General features: G+C 37.4%; 1 long non-coding RNA gene across 1 annotated transcript in view; it reads left to right on the top strand.

The window, feature by feature from the left end:
- LOC101791573 (uncharacterized) overlaps window positions 1-22,399 on the top strand; it is a 39,257-nt gene extending 16,858 nt beyond the window's left edge. Inside the window, exons 2-4 of the long non-coding RNA XR_003499151.3 lie at window positions 6,807-6,952; window positions 8,641-8,705; window positions 18,975-22,399. This is a non-coding gene — a long non-coding RNA (uncharacterized lncRNA). The remainder of the gene's footprint in view (window positions 1-6,806; window positions 6,953-8,640; window positions 8,706-18,974) is intronic.
- Window positions 22,400-23,180: the final 781 nt, after the last annotated feature.

The raw sequence follows: 23,180 nt of genomic DNA, 5'->3' as shown, positions 1-23,180 counted from the left end.
AGACTAAACGGAGAAACTGTTAAAATCAAACAAAATAATCACTCGAGAACAGAAGAACTGTTTGTCCTACATGGAGAAGTTTTGACACAGTTATTTATAAAGAGAGAAAGGAAAACAAAACTTTGAGATTAACAGTTTCAAGGGCTTTATGGAAGCTAGGAAGTCAACATAGACTAAGGAAATTTGCTTAAAAGAACTTTTCAGATGTTGGGTTATATTTCATCAAGTCTCATTTCTACTTACCAAGCTAAAACAAACAAACAAACAGAAACAAAAACAAACAAATAAAAAACATTGCTGTTCTTTATGGAACAGAAATCAGTGCTGAACCATTAGAATTGGGGGTTACCAATGATTTTACAGGACCTAATAATGTGACCTGAAGTGAAAAGAGCCTCTGCGTTTCCACTTTTTCTGTACTCTTATGGTAAATTCAGGCAATGCAGACTAATGGAAATCTGGTAACCACTGGCATAAGTTAAGGAAAACACAGATTCCTCATAACGTCAGAGATGCAGGTTAACTTTAATAAGGCTTTGTCATTGTGATCATCTACCTTCCAGATTGGACACTGAAACCATAAGTACTTTTTAAAGAAAATGTGGTTATAATACAAATGAAGGTGGGTAGATTCACTTTGCTGCCTTTTTCTTTGCCTTGAATAATGTTAGATGCTAGATTTGTTGGCTGAGAGAGAAGAAACAAGACTTTCAAAATTTAATAAGAATTTTTTTTTTTTCCTGCTTTTTATACTTCAGTTAGATTACCCATGAAAGAAGAATACAAGAAGACAACAAGAATACAAGAAGAATACAATACAAGAACAGTATTTGTTCTTCAGGAAAGGAGATTTTATTTATTTATTTTTCCCTAGACATTGCCATGTTAAAAGATCCCTTTCTTTTAACTAATAAAAAGGGGGACAAAGCAGTCATTGGTCCCAGCCAGCATGGGTTTGTGAAGGGTAGGTCCTGCCTAACTAACCTGATTTCCTTTTATGATAAGATCACCCGTATGGTAGACCAAGGGAAACCAGCTGATGTGATTTTTTTGGACTTCAGCAAGGCTTTTGACACGGTTTCCCATAGGATCCTACTGGACAAAATGTCCAGCATACAGCTAAATAAAAACATCATACGATGGGTGAGCAATTGGCTAACGGGCAGGGCCCAAAGAGTTATGGTGAATGGGGCTGCGTCAGGCTGGCGGGCGGTCACTAGTGGGGTCCCTCAAGGCTCCATTTTAGGGCCGGTACTTTTCAATATTTTTATAAACGATCTGGATGTAGGAATAGAAGGCATTTTGAGCAAGTTTGCTGATGACACCAAACTTGGAGGAGTTGTGGACTCGAATGAGGGTGGAAAGGCCTTGCAGAGGGATCTGGATAGGTTGGAGAGCTGGGCGATCGCCAACCGCATGAAGTTCAATAAGAGCAAGTGCCGGGTCCTGCACCTGGGACGGGGAAACCCTGGCTGCACGTACAGACTGGGCGATGAGACGCTGGAGAGCAGCCTAGAAGAGAGGGATCTGGGGGTCGTGGTAGACAGCAAGTTGAATATGAGCCGGCAGTGTGCCCTGGCAGCCAGGAGGGCCAACCGTGTCCTGGGGTGCATCAAGCACGGCATCGCTAGTAGGTCAAGGGAGGTGATTGTCCCGCTCTACTCTGCGCTGGTGCGGCCTCACCTCGAGTACTGTGTGCAGTTCTGGGCACCACAGTATAAAAAGGACATGAAACTGTTGGAGAGTGTCCAGAGGAGGGCTACGAAGATGGTGAAAGGCCTGGAGGGGAAGACGTACGAGGAACGGCTGAGGGCACTGGGCCTGTTCAGCCTGGAGAAGAGGAGGCTGAGGGGAGACCTCATCGCAGTCTACAACTTCCTCGTAAGGGGGTGTCGAGAGGCAGGAGACCTTTTCTCCATTAACACCTGCGACAGGACCCGCGGGAATGGAGTTAAGCTGAGGCAGGGGAAGTTTAGGCTGGACATCAGGAAGGGGTTCTTCACAGAGAGAGTGGTTGCACACTGGAACAGGCTCCCCAGGGAAGTGGTCACTGCACCGAGCCTGACTGAATTTAAGAAGAGATTGGACTGTGCACTTAGTCACATGGTCTGAACTTGGGTAGACCTGTGCGCTGTTAAGAGTTGGACTTGATGATCCTTAAGGGTCCCTTCCAACTCAGGATATTCTATGATTCTATGATATTCTATGAAAAGAACAGACATAGAGGGCAGAAGGTTTGGGGTTGGTTAGTCTTAAAATTTAAATATTCTGACCAAATATTATTTTAAATATCTCCATAACTCAGACAGAACTCCATCCATCTACCTGGAATCACAAGGAGAAAGGAAGGTGTGGTGGTTTTACTGTTCTAGGCAGCTAAACACCACAACCGCTCTCTCACTCCCCCCGCTTAGATGAGGAGGGAAAAAAGTAAAGCAAAGAACAACTCACGGGTTGAGATAAGGATAATTTAATTAAAGGGAAATAATAATAATAACAATAATAATAACAATAACAATAATAATAACAATAACAATAATAACAATAACAATAATAATAATAATAAAAGATTATTATAAAATAAACAATTTAACTAAAGGGAAAAAAAAGGGGAAAGGGGAAAAGGGAGGGGGAAAGGAAAAAAAGGGAGGAAAACAAACAAACAAAACAAAGGCTATGTGGAAGTGCAGAGGAAAGAAATTATTCTCTACTTCCCACAAATGAGTGATGATTGACCACGTCCTTGAAGCAGGGCCTCAACACACGTAGCCAGTGTTCGGGAGGAGGACCAATGTTTTTGCAACGAGAGCCCTCTCCTCCCCTCCCCTCTTCTTCCTGTTTCCACCTTTTATTGCTGAGTGTGACATCACATGGTATGGAATATCCCTTTGGTTGGTTTAGGTCAGCTGCCCTGGTGATGTTTCTCTTCTCACTTTTTGCCCACCCCATAGGAGGGTTAGAGAGAGTCCCGATGCTGTGCCAGCACTGCACAGTAGACACAAAACTGGTGTGATAACACTGCTGTTCCAACTACAAGTGCAGAGCACAGAACTCTATGGGCTGCTGCAGGGAATGTTAACATTCCAGCCAGACCCAGTACAGGAGGGAAGTTTAAAAATAGCCTGGAAAACGTAAGTGGTACAAGGCATTGCTGACATTCTACTTCTCTTTGTTGTAGGAGACAAAAAGTTAAGATTTCAAGTTTTCTCTATGAAACCATGTTTGCATATGGCAGTTGAAAGAAGAGGGAAGTGGATGAAGTCAGCCTAGGAAATCACTTAGTGTGGTATCTCTGACAAGCTGTTTGTTTACAGCAAATATTTCAAGCAAGTAACTAGTTAGGAAGTGTATTGTGCATATGTGGCAAGGTTTTGGTAGTGGGGGGGGGGCTGCAGAGGTGGCCTCTGCGAGCAAAGCCCAGCAGCTGCCCAATGTCAGATCAGAGCCAGCTCCAGCTGGCTCCAAAAGGGACCTGCTGCTGGCCAGAGCTGAGCCAGGGAGCAATGCTGGTGGACCTCTGGGAGAGCAGATTTAAGAAACAGGGGAAAAAAATGCTGTGCAACAGCAGTTGGGAGAGTAAGGAGTGAGAAACAGACATGCAGACACCAAGGTCCCTGAAGGAGGGCAGGAGGTGCTCCAGGCACACAGCAGCAGTTCCCCTGTGGCCTGTGGAAAGGCCCCTGGTGGAGCAGGCTGTCCCCATGCAGCCCATGGGTCCCACATGGAGCAGATCTCCACGCTGCAGCCCGTGGAGGAGCAATTTGCTCTTGATGGATGGTCCCAGATGTATGGACTCATATGGGAGCAATTTTTGAAGAGCTGCTGCCTGTGGGAAGCCCACACAGGATCAGTTTGCGAAGGACAGCATCCTCTGGGGGGGACCCCAGGCTGGAGAAGGGGCAGAGAGTCTAAATGAAGGATTGGTTGAGGTGAAGACTTAAGGCAGTCCCCATTCCCCGTTCCCTTGAACTGCTTGTGGGGAAGAGACAGAAGAGGGTGCATGGGGGGAAGGTGCACCCTCTAGTTTGCTTTTAGTTTCTCATTGCTCTAATCTGCTAGTGATATAAATTATACTAATCTCCCTATGCTGAGGCTTTTTTTGCCCATGACAATAACTGTTGAGTGATCTCCCTGTTTTTACTATTTTTATCTCAACCCTTAAGCCTTTTCCATTATTCCTTCCTCTTTTCCTTTGAGAAAGGTGGTGAAGGAGTGTTTGTGGTAGAGTTCAGCTGCATAGGAAGGTAAAACCACCACAGAAATATATGATTAAATATACACATAACATATTATGTCTCAGGGGAGCTTTGAATCTCAGACTGTATTTTGGCTAACACAAATAACATGAATGTACAGCTGGAGAGATTAAACAGCCAGTTCAGTTGAATTGCCTGGACCTAGTCCATACACAGTGTTACTCTATTAGCTTCACAATGAGCAGTATTACATAAAAAATGTTTTGGAGGACTGGCTAAGTCTGAAGTGCCAAATACTTACTAATATACAATAAATCCTGCTCATTATCTCTTTTGTAATTCTGTTTAGAAACAGTATCAGTACAGTAAGGTTTAAGATCCTCTATGATGTGAGGCTTATATTCTCCACTTACTTATGCCCACAGTGGGAAAGCCTGAGCACATTTTGAGGAGGACAAAGCAAATGGACGCAGAAACCCAGCAGATGCTGGCAGGCATCCCATGGGGCTAAATGCAACCGTGGAAAACCCATCTCAATTTGGAATTAGGGCTCTCAATTTAAGGTTCACAGAGTAATCAAGTGTCTACTTCTAACACTGCCTTGGTCTCCAGCTTCTAGAAACAGAAATTGCCTGAGTGATCAAACATGGATTTAGCTGCCCTGTTGAGGGGATAATGTTTGTATTCCAGCTGAGTTCTGTTGCTATATAATTTTAGATACAGAACTGCCCAATTCAGCTTAAATCCCTAAGGAAATCTGCAAAGCGGGTCACTTCACTGATCCATACAGCTAATTGTATCAGCCTGTGGGTGGTGGCAAGTAACAGAACAAAGTGACTTTTACGGATAACCCAATAACCCAGTGTCATTTTTCCCAAGCAGACCCTTCTTGGTCTGAATGAATTTTACTCCCATAACCCAGGGAAAGGTCTCAGCATCAGGATTATGAAATTTCACAGATATGTAAATTCTCAATCCTCATGTTGAAATTGCATTATCATACAATGAATAAAGTCACAAGTAAGCAGAGCTAGCTAAAGAGATGTAGATGTAAAATATCCAGGTCTGAAACCAAATTCTACTTTCTTCCAGGAGAAAAACAGGTTCTCCTTGCCTGCCTGCTTTCTTTCCCAATGACTCCTAACTGTCTAGCTGCAATTTTGTCCACATTCAACAGGAGGGATGAAGTGGCTTCTCCATTTTTTTTTATTTTTTTTTTTTTCTGCATGTGTTACAGCCTGCTATTAAAGGCATGCAGGATGCATAAGATCAAATCACTTCATTTGTGAAGAAAGCCCACAATCTAATTCTCTGTTAATGTTTTTCCACTACAGTAGTGGAATAAATATAGGAAGAGGCATTTGGAGGCAGTGACCCTGCTTACTGGCTGAGCTAGACATATTTACTTCAAATATGTCTGGAGAAAGTTTTTAAACTTTCATGTAAGTCAACCAGAAAAAAAAAAAAAAAAAAAGACAGAAACCATTTCAAATGTTGCAATGACAAGAAAAAGGAGCTGCCCTTAATAAAATGCTGCATTATACCATCTGGGAAAGTATACCCAACTGATCTGTCACCACAGCATACCAACATGGCATTTATTTCCTCTCTGAAATTTGTCAGGGATAGAGCATCAGTTGGGACCTTCAAAAGCGGTAGATGTGTGTCAGTTTAAAATTCATGTAAGAATCTGGCCCTTTGTTAAAAGTATTATTAGAGTGGTGTGTTGTATTTTTGTGTGTGTATGTGTGTGTGTGTTTTTTTCTTTTTATATAGTTATCTTTCAGAAAAGCTGACAACTTGAAGTTAACGTTCTGTCAAAAAGCTATCATTGTCCTGTTCCCACCACTCCCCTTTGCAGAAGCAGTCTAACTTGCTGTACAAATGTCACTGGTTCCACAGGGAGCTCCAGACCTTTGAATGTCACAGAACACTCTATTATTTAGTACCACTATAAGATAATCTTTTCAACTGCTGTTTTATAGTAAGAATTCTCAAAAAAAGAACCTATAAAGAGAGAACCTACAAAGGTAGAACCTCACAGATGCCAGTTTTCCGTCACTCAGAACTTTTGTCAGTTAAATGACTTTTACCTTTATACAGTGAGACTTTGATTTTTGGACACAGATATCACACTAACAAAATGTGCTATAACTGACAGGCTTCATGAGGGTTTGTTTCTTTTCCCTTTCCTTCCATATTTTACAATTCATTAATTCATTAGTACCTTCATCTGGCTATGATTTTTGAGAAGACTGTTATCAAAAACATTTTAAAATACTTTCTTAGCAGAGAGATTTGTGTAATTAAATATATAAGATAAACCAGAAGGATTTCAAAGTGTAAACTTACTTTTCTCCTTGAATAATGCTTTCTAAGTATAAAAATTGTAAAGCCTATTCTGTCTGCAGCAAATGTTCTCTCTGCAGGACATCAGTTACAATAATTCGCTTAGCTGAAGTTGCCTTTTTCAGACAATAAACCCTGGATATATGCATGTATGTGTTGTTTTCCTCAGAGAAGTCCCCCAAAAGTTATGTCAAAGCAAAGATTAATAAATAATGCTATCAAAATATGGTCTTATGGTTCTCTTGGTTGCAACTGTTTTAGGTGCAAGAAGACTAAGAAGCAGAATGGAAAAAGACAACTCCGATGGATACAGGACTTTTCACTGTCTGTGCCGACCAGAGACTCACGTCTCTTCCCACAGCGCAGAATTAGCCATTTTAAAGTTACTGGCTACAAAAGAGCTCACAGTGAGTTGACATGCATGTTATAGCATCTTGGAATCTCTGTAGCTACTACTGTTTGGTGTTGCCACTGCCCACATGTTCAGTATTCTCAGTAGAATCAGAGGTAGCAGGGAAAGCAAGACCATGTAGAAGTGGACTGTGCACTGTATCCTCATCACTTCTCTTATCAGCATGACTTCCCATGACATTATAGCTATTTACGGCAGTCAGTCATCAAAGGATACCATACATACCATCCTCTCTATTGAGGACCAGGAAACCATTTCTTCTTCATGAAGAGCCTTGCCTTTTTATTTTTATTTTATATTTTTTGTATTTTTTTAAGTGGTAATTTTAATATAGGCTTGAGCAAAGGAAGCACATAAAACTAAGCATGTTATTTGGCTCATAGCTTTGAACAAGGTACAACCCCCCTCAGTGCAACTTGCCTAAAATGATCACATTTCCCTGAAAAATCTCAAGATTCTGTCTTAAGATTTTTCTTGTTTTGTTTTGTTTTTCCACACAAGTTACAATGCTCATTTAAGAGACCATGATCCTACCAAGAACGATCACCTACAGAAAATTATAATTTCAAATAGTCAAGTCAGGATATCATCCATCCTGTTGATCTCATTATTCTTTATCTTTGTGCAATCTTCTCATTAGTATAAGTGGAAAACCATGAAGCACATATTCTGTCTTAAATAATCTAAGTACTAAAAAGTCCATCTACTATTTTAAAAATAGAAGAAAAATGTTACTCTAATATTTCAATGATCTTATACTGTAATTAAAAAACAATATATATTGATTTATTTTTATTATTTTCCTGAAAGAATCTAAGGGAATTGTTGAGATGACTCCAGTGAAATACAAGAACTATTGATTTTGTTGCTATGCTTAAAAAAAATGAAAAAAATGAAAAAGAAAAAAAAGTCCAGATAAATTTTTGTATTATGTTCCAAGGAAAAAAAATATATACATGTATATCTATATATACTTGTATGTTTTACTTTAAACCCTTTAAAGGTGCTCTGCTGGATTATGAAGTAAATTCCCTGATACTGTGTTGAATATGTCCATTAATAAAACACTGACATAGTAATTTGGCAAAACTAGAAAGCTTGTTTAAGTAAAGTTATTTTCATACTGTATTGGGTTTATGTGGTTTGGTTTTAGTAGTAGAGGTCTCTTCTGGCACCCCATTGCCTTGAGCTGCTTGAGGGGTGGAGATAGAAGAGGGTGGATTTAGTTTGGCAGGTGTTTTTAGTTTGCTTTTAGTTTCTCATTATTCTAGTCTGTTTTTAGTAATAGGCAAGAAATTATGTTAATCTGCTTGTGCTGAGTCTGTTTTGCCTGTGATTGTAACTGGTGAATGATTTCCCTGTCCTTATCTCAATCTATGAGCTTTTTTTCCATCATATTTTCTCCCCCTGTTCTGTTGAGGATGGGGTGTGAAAGAGCAACATGGTGGAACTTAACAGCCCATTGGTGTGAAACCACCACACATACAAAGCTAGTTTTCTTCATTTGAAATATCTGGAAATTTACTAATATATAAATCTATGGTTCTTTGCTTTGCAAATCACTTCATTTTTACTGCTTTACCCAGTGGCAATCAAAATACAATACTCTCACAAGTACAAAAATGCCATCACAATACATCACAAATATCATCTAATTTAGTGATATGTTTGTTCTTCTTATAGCAAAAACATACTTGCTGCAGTCAGAAGTCTCCACAAGAGGACACGCAATAATATAAGAAGTTTGAGTGAGTCTCTTCATATCTAGGCCATGGTAGTTTTGATACATTCATGATGTTTTAGGACAGTGGACAGGGAGTGACTTACGCTAAAAGATGAGATTCTCTAGTAGGTGTATGATGTTGTGAAATGGTGTTTGTATATATACATATATATGCATATACATATATATATGTATATATGACAAAAAGAGGTGGGGGTGGGGAGTGGGGGGATGAGGAGAGCTGGGTTGAGCAGGACATTCTCTTCCTTACAGCTGCTAAGACAAAATAGCCTTCACATCTTTTTTTCAGGCATTTTTATCATGTAACTCATATCCAGATACATTTCATATTTCCACCTGAAAATAAGAGAGAAGAATAATATTTTCTTAAAGCTAAGAGCTCATGTTTAAGTGTATGACAATCAGAAAAAAATAATAGTTAATGTGTGAGAGGTCACAGCCTTGTGGTCATAAAAATTAAATTATTATGGTACATCAGCAAGTTTGAAACACAAGCTGTGGTTTATTGTGCATGAAACAGCAATCAGTTTGAACAATGATAACTTGTTGCCACTAGTAAAGTGACAGAATAACAAGGAAGACAACCTCAAACGTACAGCTCAACTTCTGTCTTTTTGGATTTAGTAATCATTAGATTTTACCATTCTAACCCCTTTCAGTTTTGGAGTAGCTGAAGATCCTAACTGCTTCTGCATTGACTGGTCCATATATAGTATTTTCCATTATCCTCCATTTTTACACTGTAACCTCTTATTCGTGCTCCACTGTTTGTATTTTAGCATTTTTAGAGACCATGCTTTGATTTTCTCAGACTAAACAGGACATAATATGTTCCGTTGCTATTCTTATATTTTACAAATATATCCCTAAATTACTCTGCCTCAGATTACTTTTCACAGATGTCTGTAGAAGTAATTATCACATACAGAAGGAGGCTTAGTTAATCAGACAGTCTGTTTTTTTTGTTGTTGTTTTTTGTTTTTTGTTTTTTTTTTTTTTTTTTTATTTATACCATTAAGTTCATCCAACTATCTGTGTGTTTCCACTGGGAAAAGAAAAAAAAAAAAAGAAAAAAAAAAAAAAAGCTACATATTTTAAAGGCTAAAGTTATCTTAGAAGGGTTTAAATTAAAAAAAAAAAAATCCTAAATCTCTACAAATAGAAAGAAAATTTTTGTGCCAGAGAAATCCTCAATTTTACCAAATTCAAGTTGATGAGATTTATGTTATGAACTATTCTGTTGTATTTGCAGAAAAAATGCTGTAATTTACCAGTGTACCTGGATAAAAGTGAAGGTAGGTGATGCATTCCAAATTTGGGAAAGGTTTTCTCCAAGGAAAGAATGGCAAAGTCATCTGAACTCTTCATCACACATATCAAAACTCTTGTGTCTACCAGTCTTAAGAGAGGAACTGTAGACTTCAGTGACCTTTTTCAGTATTCTTGGAGATACAGGTTGTCCAAAAGTCATTGTCTTCCACTTTAGAAATTTTATTCCACTCTTCCTCAAGAGAAATATTTCATAATGTAATCTTGTAAGAAATATTTGGTGATTATTTTTAAATAAGTAATCTTTTTTTTTTTTTTTCCCCCTATGAAAATGTTCTGCAAATTCAGTCTTTAAAAATATCTAGAATGAAATATCTTGGTTAAAAACCTTCCAAGGCATTTTGAATTTATGACTGAATGTATGATAACTTCTCATACATTCTGAAAAAAAATGATAATCAAAGTTCAAAAAGCAAAGGTTTTGCAGTGTCAGTCAGGGTGAGAATGCTTTCTGAATATATTTGTAAATTCTCTTTAGCTTTCCTTCTTGCTGAGAAGAAATTCTTCTGTTTGTACCACCTGCCTACCTGAGTACAATTTACATTCATTCCTGTCACAAAATCAGAATGCAACTTAAATCCATTTGCATTTCTATCCAGTCTTTTTCTTAATTCAACCTGATAATGGTGTTTACAGATGATATCACACAGTATGGGAAAATGCTGAAGTTATTACTACCATTAAAAACTTTTTGCTTGTTTTTAACATGACATTAATACAGACAGAATGCTGTTCTGCAAATATATCAATCTATATACAATACATATGCTACACACTTTCATATGCTAACTTCATTCTATGTTAGAATTTCACAGAATTCATTCTGTGATAGGGTGTTCTAAAAAGAAGGTACTGGCACAAGCAAAATCAGAATATTCTGGTCTACTGTTTTAAGAGAAGCTGGAAAAGGTAAAATAAAAATTCCATTACCTGTCAAACTGAACCATGAAGAACTGACATGAAGAACTGATAACAACACTGTTTGTCTTAAGGTCTGGATCACTTTTTTCATCATTCATGTCTCTGCTTTCTATGCAACTGCCCATGAGGTCTCCGTTCAGCTAACTCATGATCTCAGTAATGTGGCTTCACCTAGCTTTCATGTTAAAAGCAAAAAAAAGCAACAAACAAACAGAAAAAAAAAATGATTCTTATAGTGAAGACATTGTTGCATTCCTTTATTTTTTATTCCAATAACAACTCTATTAAATGTAGTAATATTTCCATTCATTGTCGTCGAGGCTATGTATGTTTCTTCTTTCTGAATTTCCTGATTTTTTTTTTTTTTTGCATACTGGTATTTCAAGCCAATTTAAGTATTCCAAATACAAGGACCTGCCCCTGGGCTGGGTCAATCCCAAGCAAAAACACAGGCTGGGTGGAGAATGGATTGAGAGCAGCCCTGAGGAGAAGCACCTCGAGGTTGACAAGAAGCATGACATGAGCCAGCAATGCACTTGAACTTGGAGTCCAGAACACCAACTGTACCCTTGGCTGCATCAAAACAAGCTCGTATAGCATGTCAATTGAGGTGATTCTCCACTTCTGCTCTGCCTTTATGAGACCCCACCTGGAGTACTGAGTTCAGCTCGGGGGCTACCAGCACAAGAAGGACATGGAAGTATTAAAACAAGATCAGAGGAGGGCCATGAAGATGATCAAAGGGCTGGAGCACCTCTCCTATGAAGACAGGCTGAGGGAACTGGGGTTGTTCAGTTTGGAGAGGAGAAGTCTCTGGGGAGCCTCTCAGTACCTCGTAGCAGCCTCTCAGTACCTAAAAGGGACTTATTAGAAAGCTGGGGAGGGACTCTGTCAGGGACTAGTGACAGGACAAGGAGTAATGGTTTTAAACTAAAAGAGGGTAGATTTAGATTAGATATTAGAAAGAAATTTTTTACTCAGAAGGTGGTGAGGCACTGAACAGGTTGAGAACAGAGACTGAACACTGAACAGAGAAGCTGTGGATGCCCCATCCCTGGAAGTGTTTAAGGCCAGTCTGGATTGGACGTTGGGCAACCTGGTCTAGTGGGAGGTGTCCCTGCCCATGGCAAGGGGTGGAGTGGGGAGGGGGTGAAATTAGTTAAGCTTTAAGGTCCTTTGTAACTCAAACAAGTCTAAGATTCTACAATCTCTATTCTAAAATACAATCTGCAGTAAAAGCTTTCACCTTCTTCACCATCCCACCCACAAACATCTTTATCTCTTTCTGCATTAGTGCTATTTCTAGAATTAAGTATATGATTGTTCATTTATAGCTCTCAAACCCCTTGAGCTGTAAACAATAGAAAGTATAAACAGCAGTGAGAATTTTGAAGTACATGAGTCCAACTGAGTCTGCTCCTGCAGGGGCTCTCCATGGGCCACAGCCTCCTCCAGGTCACATCCACCTGCTCCACGAGGGGCTCCTCCATGGGCTGCAGCATGGAGATCTGCTCCATGTGGGACCCATGGGCCTCTCCACAGGCCACAGGGGAACTGCTGCTGTGTGCCTGGAGCACCTCCTGCCCTCCTTCAGGGACCTTGGTGCCTGCATGTCTGTTTCTCACTCCTTGCTCTCCCAACTGCTGTTGCACAGCAGGTTTTTCTTTTTTTTTTTTTTTTCTTTTTTCCTCCTTCTTTCTTAAATATGTCCTCACAGAGGTGCCAACAACATTGCTTATTGGCCCAGATCTGTGGGCAGCAGTGGGTCCCTTTGGAGCTGGCTGAAACTGGCCCTTATCTAATTTGGGGCAGCTTCTGAATTCTTCCCACAGAAGCCATTCCTGCAGTCCCCCACTACCAAAACCTTGCCACATAAACCCACTACACAAGCGTTACTCATTGGCTCAGCTTTGGCCAGCTCCATTTGGAGCTGGATGGAGCTGGCTTCTATCTGACATAGGACTGTTTTTCAGCTCTTCTCAGAGAGGCCACTACTGCACTACCTTCTCTAGTACCAAAACCTTGCTAAATACACCTAATACAGGTTAACCCACAGCAGTCACTAAGATAGAAATAGAGATATAAATGAAGCAATGAACACAATTACACTAAGGCTCTCCATGTCTTATCTCAAAGTAAAGACACTCTTGTCACAGAAGAAATTAACACCCTTTTCTGTTCTTTCTTGGTAATATGGGAAGAAGAAAAAAAAAAAAAAAGAAACACAGGATTTTCTCAGGTTAATCGTGATATGAAAAGATGTCATAAGTAGCTACTGGAGACAGAATTATGGTCCTAAAGACCTAGAGTACCTTCATATTTACTTGCTAGAGGTTAAGGAGGAAAGTCCTCTGACTGATTGAGTAACATAGAGACACAGCAATATTTTCAGAGAGCACAGCCATGTACCAAAGCCATGACATCTACAGAACAGAAACTGTTCGATCAATCACTTTTACTGACACAAATAATACGGCAGATATTTGGGATGTTTTTTTTTCCTCTTATCCAAATATATAATTAGGAAGTGTTTTCATAGATATTTCCATTCCACTGAAGACAAAAGTTAAAGATCACAGCATCCCAAAATTATTTAGTAGTCCTCCCAATCTTTAGGAGGACCAGATGGAGTAAAAGTGATAAAAGGCAAGTGAATTTATCATTCACTGAAAAATTGAATATTTTTTACTAAATGTTACCTGACATACACACCTGAAGAAAAACTTACTCTTGGTAATGGCCTTGTGTGTATAAAAATCTCTTTATATTTCTAGTGTAGCAAACTGTAGTCATCTTCTGACTTCCTCCTTACAGATGCTCTTTATTGGTAGCATGATCCATCTTGTGTGGTAATAACTCAGACAAAGCCATTTAGACACCAGTGATCATTCTGGCACAGTCACAAAATTGTATAAATAGAAGCCTTCCAAGCTTTAAGCAGAAAAATAAATCAAGTTATCAATAAGGAAATGACAGGGAAAAAGAAAAAGAAAGAAAGAAAAAAAAAAAAGATGTATCAGCACATGGAATATTGATTAAAGATTGGGGTTTTTAAAGACACCTATGGCAGAAATGGAAAAGGTCAAGGGGATGGCAATTAAAATGGTTAGAAATATCTGATTTTCAAAAACATGCCAGACTACCAGACTGTGATGCTTATAATACTCTCAGGCTTGCCTGGGGCTAGAGATCACACAAACTAATCTGTAAAGGAACAGACGAACAACTGGCAAGTAGCTAGCATTAATTTTCATAACATCACAAGCAATCTTCAGTCATGAGTTGCTCTGGATTCATTCCTCTTATGTAAGACTCCAGAGCCCAGAGTTTCATGGCCCCAAAACAGCCATAAGCTTCTGTATATACACATGTGGAAAAAATGTGTTTCAGAGCAAAGTGTACTTGGAAATTTTTAGTTTGAATAAAATAGAGCTTTATTTTTATGAACAAAGAACACTAAGGAATTACAGAGATGAAATTATAGTAGTAACAATTTATTCTGTCCAAACAGGCAGTGTTACACTTGGGAAGTATTCATAGCTCAGTATTAATTACACTTCTACTTTTTACTAATTAGCACTACACATTTTCAGTTAAAATGTCATGATTGTATCAGATAGAAGTGTCCTGCAGGAATTCAGGAATAACTTTTACTTCATTATGTTTCCTGTCCAATGATAATTTCTTTCTTTGGAGATGTGAACTCCACTGCCTCCAGTGACAAAGCAACATTATCATACTACATTTGTCAGACACAGACTGTTATTCAAATGGAAATTATTCATATGTAGAAAAAACATCAATATTACTAAGTATTAAAATGTTACTGAGGTGCCCAGATGTAAAATGTAAAGTAATGGGGAAAAATGAAAAGCAGGAAATGTTTGCTCATACCGATCTATGCCTGATTCATCGCATCTTTAACAAGTTTCTTTGACTGGGAAGGGAGGTTAATTTAAGATAGCTATCTGTATAAAGCATCTCTCCTCCTATTGGTCATAAGATAAGATTTTAGTGTCTATATGGTCCCGTTTATGAATGTCTTAGTTCATTTATTGACCTTTGACTGCTCTAATCTACTCTTTCTTGTTACCGTTTGATTGCAAAACAATGTTGAAAAAAAAAAAGTATGAAAAAATAAGAATAAATATTGGTAATTTTTTAAGACAGGGGGACCAGGGCTACTGGGGACCAGGCAAAATTGCTGTCATAGATTTTCATCTGTCTAGTCATGACAGATAAAGAATATAGCAATCAGAATGACTTTTCTTGACTTTAATGTTATTTAAATTTGCTTTTCTGAGATCTCTTCTTTATGCAGGACTTTTCAAAATCTAGCTCCATGACCTCTGACTGCAGTATTTACTTTGACTGCATATAAACCATCATGTATAAATGCCAGGATCCGGATCCTCACTCCCTATTCAGGTCAAGGACTGGGCTGAAAGTTTTGGCTTTAATTTGGTTACATGACTACATTGTTGTTGTGGTTTCCTCCGGCTGGCAGCTAAGCACCACACAGCCATTCGCTCACGTTCCCCCCTCCCTGTATGGGATGGGGGAGAGAAATAGGAAAATGAAGCCTGTGGGTCGAGACAGAGACAGTTTATTAAGACAGGAAAAAAAAAATAATAACGATAATAGTACTGCTACTACTACTGTATATGGAATAAGTGATGCACAATGCAATTGCTCACCATCCACTGACCGATGCCTAGCCTATCCCTGAGCAGATGGCCGCCCCATCCCAGCTAGCCACCCCTATCTATTGTTTAGCATGACATCAGAGGGTATGGAATAACCCTTTGGCCAGTTTGGGTCAGCTGCTCTGGATCTGTCCCCTCTGAGCTTCTGCTGCACCACCATCCTGCCGGCTAGCAAGGCAGTGTGAGAAGCAGAAAAGTCCTTGGCTTTGTGTAAGCACTGCTCTGCAACAATTAAAACATCAGCGTGGTATCAACACTCTTTTCATCCTAATCCACAACATAGCATTCTACCAGCTCCTAGGAGGAAAATTAGCTCTGTCCTAGCTGAAACCAGGACAACTGGGGACCAGGAGTAGAGACCAGGACTGTCATTTAAGGCATGGTGATTTTTTCATCCTCACCTTTGATAATATATATTTTAAAGAGATAATGTCTCTATTCTTAAACTCTTTAGACAATATCTGTGTACAGGAAAATTACAGTGCTTTTCGTAATTGTATATCAGTTAAAAAGACTTGATGACAGTTGTCATATTTTCACTTCCCATAGGGTTTTACTGATCACTGATTCATTATCTGTATCACTGAGGAAACCAGATTACTCAAGCAAACAAAAGTATTAATTCAGTAAATTCTTATTTATTCTCCTAACCCAGCTTTTTCTCAAAGGAGTAACCAAACAGAAGTTCTGTGCTTAATAACTTTATGAATATAGACTGAAATAATTGCATGAAGTTTATTTTTAGGTTATTTTCAGTGGTTGCCACAGGAAGGTTTGTGTTTCTTCAGGGGAAAAAAAAATAATTTATTACTTCTATCTTCTATCCTTTGCATTCCCTTGTGCTACTCTGGTATTATAGGAGAAAGTCCTGGTTTTGGCTAGGATAGTGTAAATTTTCCTCCTAGAAGCTAGTATGGTGCTGTGTTTGGGATTTAAGATGAGAAGAATGTTGATAACATGCTGATGTTTTAATTGTTGCAGAGCAGTGTTTACACTAAGCCAAGGACTTTTCAGCTTCTCACACTGCCTTGCCAGCGGGCAGGATGGTGGTGCAGCAGGAGCTGCAAGGGGACAGACCCAGGACAGCTGAACCCAACTGTCCAAAGGGGTATTCCATACCATCTGATGTCATGATGAACAATTAATATGAGGGAGCTGGCTAGGATTGGTGGAGGGGGGGAGAGGGAGAAGGAACTGGCTGCTCGGGGGGGGGATATGTTGGGCATCGGTCAGTGGGTAGTGAGCAATTACATTGTGCATCACTTGTTTTGTACACAGTATTATTATTATTATTATTATTATTAATTATTATTATTATTATTATTATTATTATCCTTTCTTTTCTTTCTTAATAAACTGTATCTATCTCAACCCACAGGCTTAGATGCCTGCCAGGTTAAACCACTACACAGAAAGTTTCAATACAGTGAGGTGGGGATTGGTCTATTCTCCCATGTGCCTGGTGACAGGACGAAGGGGAATGGGCTAAAGTTGTGCCAGGGGATCTTTAGGTTGGATATTAGGAAAAACATCTTTATTGAAAGGATTGTTAGGCATTGGAATGTTAGGAATTGGAATGGGTGGAGTGGTGGACTCCACCACTTCTGCCCAGGGAAGTGGTGGAGTCACCATCCATGGAAGCCTTTAAAAGATGTTTAATGTAGAGTTTAGTGATATGGTTTAGTGGAGGACTTGTTAGTGTTAGGTCAGAGGTTGGACTCAGTGATCTTGGAGGTCTCTTCCAACCTAAACGATTCTGTGATTCTGTAAATATTTCATATTTTTTACCCTTAAGAAGAAATGGGCCAAATTTTATTGGGAAGGGAACAGTACCAATAATATAAAGTTGTATTTATTTGCTTTAAAAGGTTCATCCATTTAGCAATAATAATTGCTAATAATTGTGACTTCATGAGAAGGAAATCCCTAATTTATTTGGAAGATAAAGTTTTGGTTTTTTTTCTAATCTTCCCCTTTCATTTATGATCATTGGACCTTCTCTTATGGAAAACTGGAATTTCTCAATAACAAGTAGTTTCTGAACAACTGCATTTAACATCTTAATAGAGATGGTCTGTCTGGAATTACATCGTAATGTGAATAATATGCATCACCAAGAAAAAAATATCCTCCCTCTGCCCCACACATCCCTGGTAAAATCATCAATTTCAAAATCCAATTTGATTTCCTCTGCATATAAATGTTAATATATGGGAATAACAGTTAACAATATTGACTAGTATTTTTTTGTTGTTGTTGTTTTGGTTGTTCATTTGTCTGTTTGTTTTTTCTTTTTGGAGAATCCATACGCCATTACAGTACAATATTGATCTCTGCCTCAAGGAAAATCAAGCTAATTGATTTCACAAACCACTTCTATCATGACGTTAATATATTACTAATTGAAAAAGTGGTTAATTAAATGAACCCCACAGTAAACATTAGAGCTTACTAAACTAAAAACTAAGAGTTTGGCCAAATAAATTACACCAGCAAATTTAGCTTTAATACAGGCATTATCCATATATAAGCTTAGACAATGTAACGAATGCAATGTGGCTTCCACAAAGAATTGTGTGGGATTGCTTATAGAGTGTTGCTCTGACTTTCCTAAAGGCAAAGGTTTAGGAAACATCTTTTATGAAACATTTTTTAGGAAGTATCTTTTTAGGAAACATTTCCAGAAACATCTGGAAACTTAAGTGACAGGGCATAAGAAATCTTAGAAGTGCCTCAGATTACATGCAGAGATGCAATCTTTCTTGCATCTCCTGTTCTGTAACCCACCTCTGGCACCAGGTCTTGAGGTCTGTATTGTAGAAGCACTGACTTGGCTTATTCATATATTCATATATAAAAACAGTATAAACTGCCTTCTTTCCACCCCAGTTCATCATATGATATGAATATGATGGAAATCAATATTAAACAATGTTTGATACAGAATGATGATTTCCACTTGTTCTAATAAATTATATTCCATTGAAAACATCTGAAAATCCCCACAATTTTCATGTTCCTGTGTTCTAGCATGTTAACATCCAATATTCAATAAGTTTTGACAGGACATGAGAACCTAAGTAGGTTCTTCTATCTGCTTCAACGTATAAATGGGTAAATAACACATAAAACCTGTGACAGAGGAAGAGGAATTTCTGTCTCCTGGTCTCATTGTCTGCATGGTAATTAGATCACTTGGGCAAAAAATCAGAAAGCTTATTTTTAAAGGAACTTTTACCTTCAGTGTTGCCTTGAACTTTTACCTTCAGTATTGCTTTCAGTGAAGAAATTGACAGATTGCCTTTTCTTATTTGCAGTCAGCAAAACTTCTTTTATGTCTCATTTTATGCCAGAAGAGAAAAGAAAGCTCTACTCAATCAAGAAGATATGGCACACAGTCAGAAAAGAAGAAAAAATAGTTCAAGACAAAGGGAGCTGATTGCAGAAATTTGTTACTCCTGAGGAAGTGAGTACAGAAATATGTAAAAGCTTTGAGTAGGCAGAGCATGTGAAGAAGATTCACAAGAAGAACTGTTTTTATTAATTAAAAACATCATCATCAACAACAAAAGCTCTGCAACTCATGTCACTGATTCTTGCTCTAAAACTGGATCTATGTTTATCTTTTAAGTACCTTTTGATTTTTTTTTTAATCCAAATCTGATTTTGTTTTTAGATTTTCCCTTTTATTTCCTTTCTACAACCAAATGCAAAATAAAATATTAATAAGAAAAAAAATCTGATAGCATGACTTCACTTTCCTGCCTTCCTGATTTATTCTGTTTTTTTTTCTGTCCTTTTGTCCTCTATAACTTCAGAAGCATTAGGTACCATCAAAATTATCACTCTTCACTATATTCTTTGCCACAGAAGTATATATATAACAGAGACCTTAACTTTTTTTTTTTTTTTGACAAAACCTTATTTACTATTCAGAACAGAAATTGGCAAACATCAGTCTTCACATCCTCAGTAACTTTGGAAAGATATAGGAAGGGTTCCTCTAAATCTAAGAGGTGATATTAAAGTTGTATAACTAATGGTTGAAGAGAAGAAATACAAGAGAAGTGAAATGGGGTTATTTTTATGTGCTTGCGTGTATGGACCACAACTTCCTTGTCTCCTCTGCATTGCTTACTTCACTGAGATCTCTACTAAAGTGACCTTGCCAATTAAATTTCTATAAGTGGCTAATATACTACAGGAGATTAATTCTGCTTCTTTGTCTCATGCTTTAGTGTCTTACCTCAGGCTTCTTCAGAGTTTGTCATAACCAGTTAAGCCAAATCTATATATTTACCTTTTTCTTCTCACTTTATCTCCTGTCGTATCCACAGACCTCAAACTCCTTATAATGTATCTTGAATGTTAGGTACATTCCTGAATATAACACATATGTTATTACTATAACTGAATTCATGAAATGTATGTAATTTCTGGAGACAATAAACCTAGTCTGAGATATTTGCAGATGAATGTTTTTATCAATGTAATGTGCAATAGTATGTCTTTGGTTTAAATACAGATATCTCTGTTATCTTTTATATGCATGCTAAAATTTAGAGGTTTAGAAAATAAAATCATATAAAAAAGAATAAAATAATTGAGCTGTTCAGGCTGAAATAGAGGAGATATAGAAGAGATATACAACAATATCTCCAAATAAAGAAGTAACATTCACAGAATACAGAACAAACAGTAAGCTGCTTAAACTGTCTTAAAACATTAAGATTTAGTTTAGATATCATAGAACCTTTTCTAATTTTAAGATTAGTGAAGCAATGGATTAGGTTGCCTGGGGAAGTTGTGAAATCTCACTTGCAAGAGCATTGAGAAACAGATTAGACAAGTGTCTGTTAGAAATGACATAGATATAGTTGTACTTTCCAAGGGTAAACAATGCACTATGGCCTCTTGAAGTCCCTTCAAATTCCATGTTTATTGTATCCTACTTGGTGCTTAACTTCCAAGTTCAAACCCCACTGGACCAGTTCTATCTAGCATAGTAAGTGTTGCTTTTGTAGAGTGCCTTTTTATATAAGTACCTGTTGGCTGCTTTGATTTCTGGGAAACTTCCTGAAAATGGTCACCTCAGAAAATTATCTGAAAAGGACTCAGGCCAACCATTTGCAATGGTATAGTGAATATGGTGAGAAAGAGAATGAAGAGCAAATTTAGCAAAGAAATCCTGTGAAAATTAATGTCTCTTGGCTTCAGTCCTGACTAGCAATGTTCTTTTCTATTTCCTTACTTTCTTTGTTGTTGTTGTTGTTGTTGTTGTTGATGTTATTTAATAAACTTATTCTCCTATGTACGCTTTGCAAGGGATTAAATAAACTCTCTTTAACAGTCCTTAATGGTTGTTGCTTTTTTCAGATACTTCTTTTTTTTAAAGCTATTCTGCATGGCTAAGTCCAGAATTTAAATGGGACTTATATACTAAAGATGACTTGTAACCAGCTGTTAGGTAAACTGCTACCCTTCATCAGTTAATGTTATGTTTTGTCTTGTTTAATGTTTGACCTTTATTGAGATCTCTTTATTTATTTTTAGTCATTATAATTTTACTTTAAAATACAGTTCAAATCAGAACAGTTGGCACCTTTTAAGCCTTAGTTTTGAAGGTAGTTATTTTAAGAATCATCTGTTGTGATTTTTTTAGAACTATATCTTCAAGTTTCAGAATTTCAGACTAGCTTTATAATGTTAGGCAATATTTCCACTTATTCTGTCCTTATTTAAAAGAAAGGCATAGGATGTAACAGAAAAGACATAGCATGTTGTTATTTTAGGATTTAGACGGAGTTGGAATAAGAGACTGTATGTAAAAGAGTAAACTGAAAAAAAACTTTGCCCCAAAATATCCATCTGGCTGTATGACATTAAGATATGACATAATGCAAGGGCATGTCCTACCAAAAAATAAATAATAATAATAAAAAAAAAATGATGCAAGCATGCTTTTCCTATGAAAATTGCTTTGCTAGTACATAATTTACTGGGTCTCCAGCATTTTACAACTACTGTAGGATAGATAATGTCTACTTGACATACCTTGGAGCAGAGCAATTTTGAGGGGGAAATTGCAGTGTTGGAGGAAACATTTTTTGACAGATTGATATAACCCCAAAAGTGGCTGAATAATGCTGCTCATCTTCAGCTGTATTACAATATGCTCAGAGTGATGAATTAGTCATCAGGTAAGACAGTCAAAATTGCAATTTTTCACTTGAATGGCACCAGCAAAAATGTCAGGAATGTTTAGCTAGCCATGAGGAATAAACAGTTATGAATGAAATCTATTCAGTAAAAACAAGAAGGTATAAACATTCTCTGTGAATGAACTGAATTGTATCTAAGGAATACCTGTCTTTTTCAGAATGTCTTTCTCTTTCTAGAAGAACCAACCTAGCAAAGTGCCTAGTAATATTGTTAACTAATTGCTTAGCTTTCCAATTATCAATATTAGCAAATTGCTTTGGCCTACAGCCAACAGTAGTTGTTGTCTTTTTTTCATTCTTTACAGTGTTTTGAATTGAGCCATACTGTTTCAGAACTGCCTAGGTTATCAAAATCCTATGGGAAGAGTATTGCAAATCGTTCCTTTATCCTGTTCAGCTTCACTTCAGCGACTAATATATTTTTGTGTGCTTATAACAGTGTAAAATTGTACATCTATGAAATGGTATGTCAAAGCTTTGCATGTGAAAATATTTTATTATTTTCATTTGAAGCATATGTAATAAATTACTTGTGTCTGCTTTTTGTATTGACTGTATGCCTCTTTTACACCATCTAGTGTAGCAAACATTATATATATTTGATCACTCTTATCAATTATTTCATAACTGATCAATAGCTGCATAGCTGGAAGAATTCCAAGCACCTTTCAGTTTGAAAATGAGATCTTCGTCCAACTTCGAAGCGGAAGATTTTCATATTTTAGTGCAATCATTCACGAGATGAATACATCTCTTCTACTTGTTTTATTATCAACTAGTATTCCTAAATTAGCTAAAAAATTCTATCATCTTCTCCAGTAGATTTAGTGTAATATAACATTAAATTTAATGTGTTCAGTTTTATATAAATTAACTGGCTGGTAGTTTTCAATTTAAAAATATCTTTGAATATTTCTACATTTTGGGGATAGCTCAATTGAAATCTTTTCCTTACAGTACATTGTTTCCATTTTTAGTAGTCTTTTGCTATATGGATAATTTGGCTATGTAAACCCCATCATGGACAAATTCTAATCAAGTCCAGCAATAAAAGGTTTTCAACTTATCTATTTAAGCTATTCTTTTTCCCCCACTCATATATGTATTTCTTTACATATTTTGCTAAGTAAAATTTTATCTAAACATCTTTAAAGAAGAATAAATTATTTTATGTTCAAAGGCTCTTTCACTCTACATAGTCACTATTTACAATAATACAATTGACAAAATTACAATTACAATATATTACAATGACAGGAATTTATAGAGTTGTTTTCATCTGATTTAAACATAGCTGTCCTC

The sequence above is a fragment of the Anas platyrhynchos genome, chromosome 1 (genome assembly GCF_047663525.1).
Source record: "Anas platyrhynchos isolate ZD024472 breed Pekin duck chromosome 1, IASCAAS_PekinDuck_T2T, whole genome shotgun sequence".
In the NCBI taxonomy this organism is placed as follows: Eukaryota; Metazoa; Chordata; class Aves; order Anseriformes; family Anatidae; genus Anas; species Anas platyrhynchos.
The sequence above is the reverse complement of the archived record's forward strand: the minus strand, read 5'-3'. Positions and strand labels throughout refer to the sequence as shown.